At 34.6% G+C, this 6,340-nt stretch overlaps 1 pseudogene; it reads left to right on the top strand.

Moving 5' to 3' along the window:
- Positions 1-877: 877 nt before the first annotated feature.
- Positions 878-3,648, top strand: LOC114187434 (putative serine/threonine-protein kinase-like protein CCR3 pseudogene; annotated as a pseudogene).
- The last annotated feature ends 2,692 nt before the right edge of the window (positions 3,649-6,340 follow it).

Here is a 6,340-nt window from a genome sequence, read left to right as displayed (position 1 = left end):
GAGAGTATAAAATATTTTCAGATTCAAAATTACTATTAATATTAGTTATACTATCTCCCATAATAATTAGTTTATTTTTTTTAATAAAGTTTACTTATATATCTTTAAAACAATGATAATATTATCTTAAACACTCTTTCTTCAATCATATTTTTATTTTACGTAATTTTAATTATTTTAAACATTTATAACCATAAAGTTATATGTAAATATAAAAGAGATAAAAATCGGAAAATCATATATATATATATATATATATATATATATATATATAAATTTTGTAAAAAGAAAATTAAGCTGTTAATATGTTTTTACACCATTTAAATAAGATAGTTAATTTTAAAAAATATCTTTTGCTTTCTCACTTGTTTTCACATGTGATCCCCGTAGTTCATAATTTATTTTCTTGATTTACAAGACCTTCTTTTAGAAGAAAGTCAATATATTTGAAGATATGAACAAAAAAATTATAAGTAAAAAATATTTAGTCTAAAAATATATTAATAACTCTAAACATTGTATTTTAAATATTTTTGTTTTTAATTAATATTCATTATAAGAATGACATAACACTAATATTATTACTATTATTATAATTATTTCCATCTTTATCTCACAATAATTTTGAAAGTATTTAACTGTTATTAAATTCGCTAGAAAATTAAGTTATTTCTATAAAAATTACCTTTTACCTGAACAAGTGAAGTTATCACCTTATTCTTTTTATTATCTTCTTTCTAATTATTTAAAAATAATTAAATAATAATATTTCCTCGTCCTCAAGGGAGAAATAAAAAATGTTATTAATTTATTAACAAAAGAGCAACCATACTAATTTAACAATTATATTTTTCAACAAATAAATATAAAATAATATTAATACGACAGTTAATGTTTACCGTTTGCATTTATTTTCTGAGACACTCTCAATTTTGCTTCAATTCTCTCTCGCAAATGTTGTCACCTTCAAACTCGTCACAATATTTTCCCTCTCAAATGAAGAAGAAGAAACTCACACCTTCCCAATGACACCACCCTTCACTCTCTTCCTCTCCCTCTTCGCCGTTTTCTCTATAACCGCCGTGCACGGCCTCGGCTCAGCCGCCACCGTGGCCATCACATACGGCACCGCCACGGTGTGCGGCATCGTCGCCGGGGAGCTTCACCACCGCATTCAGTGCTCCAGGGACGGGAGGCGCATCCCTCTTACACTCCCCAACTCCTCCTTCGAGGCCATCTCCGGCGGCAGGAGCTTCTTCTGCGGGCTGCGCTCCGGCGGCCGGAGCCTCCACTGCTGGGACACTGCTGCCGCAGACGGTTCGCTCTGCCCGAAGAGGGTCTTCCACAGCGACGTGGTGCAGTTGGCCGACGTGGCAGTAGGTGATTCCCAGGTGTGCGCGAGGGAGGTGCACTCCGGTGTGGTGAGGTGCTGGAGAGGAAACGGGAGGGTCGAATTTGTTTCTCCCTCGGAGAGCTTAAGGTTTCGGAGTGTCACATGTGGTCGTGGTTTTTCATGTGGGATATTGAGAGAGAGCGGGAGGGTTGTATGTTGGGGTGGTGGTGGTGGTGGTGAAGAGGGTGCATATATCAGCGATGAAATTCAAAGAAAGTTCGAGAATTTTTCTATGTCGAGTTTGGTTGCTGGGGTGTCTCATGCATGTGGTTTGACTCTTCACGGGGCTTTGGTTTGTGGAGGGAACAACGGTTCAGGTCAACTTGGAAACAGTGTTTTTTTAGGTTCTTTGGATTTTTCGGGTCTTGCTTTGGGAGAGGGTTTCACGTGTGGTATTAGGCGGAGGAATGGGGTTGTTGTGTGTTGGGGTGATGATTTTGACAGTGACGTGGTGAAGGGTGTTTCTTTTGAGTCTCTTGTTGCTGGTTTGGATTATGTTTGTGGGTTGATGACTGGGAATTTGTCTGTGGTTTGTTGGGGTGGTAAGGGTGTGGCTAATGAGATTCCATTGGGAGAGATTCTCCCAGCTCCTTGTGTTGAGGGTGGGTGTGGTAGCTCTTGTAGCACGTATCCTGATTCTGATGCTCTTTGTCATGGGTCTGGGAGTATTTGTTATGCTTGCCAAACGGAGGTTCCACTGGCTGTGCCATTGTTTCCACCACCACCATCATCATCATCATCAACATCACAAGTGCCTTCTTCACATGAAGGAAGAAACTTGAAGGAGTTTTTGGTGTTTCTGGTTGTTGGATCAGTTGGGGCTTTTGCGGGTCTATGTGCTATTGTTTATTTCCTTTGGTTTGGTGCAAAGAGGGTTTTGGTGAGGAGAGAATTGAGTAACAGTTCTGTGAAGCCTACAAGCTCAGAGAGTGATGCGTATGTGGATATAATCCCAATGCCTAATGTTGGATCCAATGGAACAACCTTCAGAACTTTTTCTAGCAAAAGCCACGGGTCAAGAAGATTGAGGAGGCATAGGAGTGGTTCATCATCGAAGCATGTGGACAGGACTGAGAGTTTCTCATTGCGTGAACTGGCAACAGCCACAGACAATTTCTCAATGTACAATAAGATAGGTGCTGGTAGCTTCGGCAGTGTTTACAAAGGCACTCTAGGAGATGGTCGTGAAGTGGCCATTAAAAGAGGAGATACTAGTACTGTGAAGAAGAAATTTCAGGAGAAAGAAACTGCTTTTGATTCTGAATTGGCCATGCTGTCACGGCTTCACCACAAGCATTTGGTGAGGCTAATTGGGTTCTGCGAGGAGAATGAGGAGAGGCTTCTGGTGTATGAGTACATGAGCAATGGCTCACTTTATGACCATTTGCATGACAAAAGCAATACTGAGAAGAGTAGCAGCATCTTAAATTCTTGGAAGATGAGGATCAAGGTTGCATTGGGTGCTGCTAGGGGAATTGAGTACATTCACAACTATGCTGTGCCACCCATTATTCACAGGGATATCAAGTCATCAAATATACTTTTGGACTCAAACTGGAATGCCAGAGTATCTGATTTTGGATTGTCACTAATCTGGCAAGAGAGTGAGCAAGAATTGATGTCCACCAAGGCAGTAGGAACTGTAGGGTACATAGACCCTGAGTACTATGTGTTGAATGTGTTAACCACAAAGAGTGATGTGTATGGTTTGGGAGTGGTGATGCTGGAGCTTCTGACAGGAAAAAGAGCAGTGTTCAAAAGTGAAGATGATTCAAGTCCTATAGGAGTAGTGGAACACACAGGGCCAAAGATAGCATCAGGAGAGCTTTGGAGTGTGTTGGATTACAGAGTTGGACAACCAGAAGTGAATGAGGTTGAGTCCCTTGAGATCATGGCTTACACTGCTATGCACTGTGTGAACATGGAAGGAAAAGAAAGGCCAGAAATGACTGACATAGTTGCTAACTTGGAGAGGGCATTGGCTTTCATTGAAGGTAGCCCTACCAGCATCTCCCTTGCTTCCTTCTCTGCCCCTCTTGAATGAAACCTCATCTTCTGATTCATTCATCAAATTCTTTTATTTATTTTTTCCTTTACCTTTTACAAAATTATTCTTTGGATTGTACACCTATGAACTTTTTAGGGGAAAGCATGACAAGAATTTCTGATGAGGTATAGAGAAAACAAAAGAAAATCCTCACAATTAACTATTTCAAAGTGAGTAGTTAGCAATTGATTACATGATTTTGGTATAACTGTGTGTATGTGTATGAAATAATGAGGTAGGTGTTGGAGTTAGTTACTGAGTGAGGCCAGCCAAAAGAACTGGCCATTCAGAAGGTAACAGTTTTGAATAGATTTAATTAATGAATGGTTCTGTCATAATCTTTTGCTTAGTTTAATTGCTGGCCATGGAGGCATGGGGCATGCAGAATTAATTAGTGTTAAGGTAAGTCAAATGCTGCCAAATTTGAGATCAAAACCACGTTGGTGGCACATTGATTTTTAAGCCCGTTTTCAACGCAACCAGCGATCTTCATGCTTACACGCAACAGATGCTGATCTGTCCTAGATCAATGGAATTCATATTTTTGCACAACTTCTTCATCAGTTATAACAAATTTTGTGGAGAAACTAAAATCACTTTTCTTAGATTTGGTTTTCATTTATACATTTGCTGAGAAGATTAAGCCTTTTGACTTGAGAAAATGATACGGACAAGTAACTCTGATGCAAAATCTGATACGTAACTATGAATGTGTTTTTGGATAAATAACTAGAACTCATGATATGTATTATCCAAAGCTAGTGCCTGGGAACTTTCCCAATTAACTAGGAAATTCTGGTCAAGATCAATTTTGACCACTAATAATATATTTGATTCAGAATTTTGATCTCGGATTCAGATAGCTGTCTAGTGTGTGACACGAGTTGACTGGTTTTGATTGATTATTAGTACAATGATTATTTGATTAAAAAAATTATTATTATATTTATGGTGACATTAGCATATTAACACCGGCATGATTAATATAATGTTAAATTGTTAAATGTTGATAGTTGAACATAGAGTGACGTTGTTTTGGTGGGTTTCTGTGGACTCAAAAAGTGTTTGTGGCATTGCTTGGTCTTGGAAACTTCCCCATTATGGTTAATGGGCCAAACGTTTTTGATTTTTAGTTCATTTCTTTTCTTGATGCATTACTTGTTAGATTAGGAGATGCTGCTACAACTCAATGTACGATATTTTCAGAAGTTTTCATTATTTTGGTTACGTAAACCGTGTTGTTTATAGTGGCATGAATCCATTCAGCTATAGATTTTGTGATGGAATGTGCATTAATATATACAAAAAACTTGAGTGCCTTCTAAGAAAATTGTACACGGAAATTCACTAGAGTCACCTGTTTCAAGAATTTTGAAGTTCACAGAAATTCAACATTCATCCACTGCATGATACCACGTTCTCCTCCTTTAGCAGTGGCGAAACCATTTACTCCATCATGTGTGCAACTGTTGTGAGATAATGCAAATGAAAAAAAAAATCAAATAAAAGATTTAATTACTCGGTTAATACTTATTTTTTTCATATGTGTCAATTTGGTACCCGCTTTTAAAGTTTAAAGATGTGTCAATCTAATCCAAATTTTTGAAAAAGTATCTTAATCAAATCTATTTTAAACAAAATTTATTAAAGTCATTAATTTAATTTATGATTTTCACAACTAAATTTAATATAAATATCAATACTTAATTTTATAAGTCATTTTAAATATCAATATTATTAACAGTGTTAATAATTTTTTACTAAAAATAATCTGATTGAGACATATTTTCAAAAATTGAAATTTAATTTTAACATTTTTTTTAAAAGCAAATATAATCTGACATATCTAAATAAATTTAAATGAAAATGAATACAATCCAACCCGTTAAACCTTTAAACAACAAACCACATTCTATCCTCAACCAAATATCTCATCCAAAATTTACTTATCAATATCAAACAGTGGCACATATCATAACAGAAAATGACAGCACAAGTATGCGAAATGCAGAATAACTGGCATTTTTTTAAAGGTTAAAATAAAAAAAAAAGATTTTATTACAGTAAATATGGGATAGTATTTTTTTTTTTTTAATTACAAACATATTGTTATTACTATCATTACTGCCATAAATGTGCACTGCTATTCAGTTTTAGTTTTAATACAATCTGACATCTATAATTATAATAATACGAAATGAAAATTTATAATTTAATAGTTTGATTAACAAAGTTCATTTTTTATATAGAATTATTAGAATACATAATATATAATAAAAAGTTATACCTATCTCTCATAAATATCGCTGTCATTCATGAAAAGTATCATGAAAAAATTAATACCAAATCTTCTAGAGAAAAAACTTTTACAAAATATATTAATATCAAAGTTTGAAAGGAAATCATAAAGAACAATATAACTAGATTCCTTCAATTTATTTTATTTTGTTTTTTTCCCCATAATAAGTAATTTTTGTCTATGTAAACGTAGTTTTATTATAAATTTGATATGATCTCATATTTTTCCTTTCTTTTTATTTTTTCTAATAAAATCTTAATTTATTCGAAATAATCTCCTTAACCTATGACTATTTTCATTACGACAAAAAGTTAGTATTCACATCACAAAAACATTCACAGCTAATCAATCCTAGCTGAAATTTTACATTTTTTTAGAGGCAATTTTTTTTACCAAAATAATATATAGTAATTTTATTTACCTAAACAACACATTTTCACGGTATTAGTTCAGAATTCGGTTTCGAAAACCAAATTCGGAACATCTTTTTGGTATTTCTGTTCAAAAAGTATGCTAATGCAAAATCATGCTCAGAATTTGGTAAATCGAATTTTGAATTAGCCCAGTTAAAGTGTGTGTGTGTGTAAAAAAAATTCAATAC

The sequence above is a fragment of the Vigna unguiculata genome, chromosome 6, assembly GCF_037176805.1.
Source record: "Vigna unguiculata cultivar grain cowpea cultivar isolate G323 ecotype 2 chromosome 6, ASM3717680v1, whole genome shotgun sequence".
Taxonomy (NCBI): Eukaryota; Viridiplantae; Streptophyta; class Magnoliopsida; order Fabales; family Fabaceae; genus Vigna; species Vigna unguiculata.
Note: the sequence above shows the minus strand (reverse complement) of the source record. Positions and strands in the feature narration are given on the sequence as shown.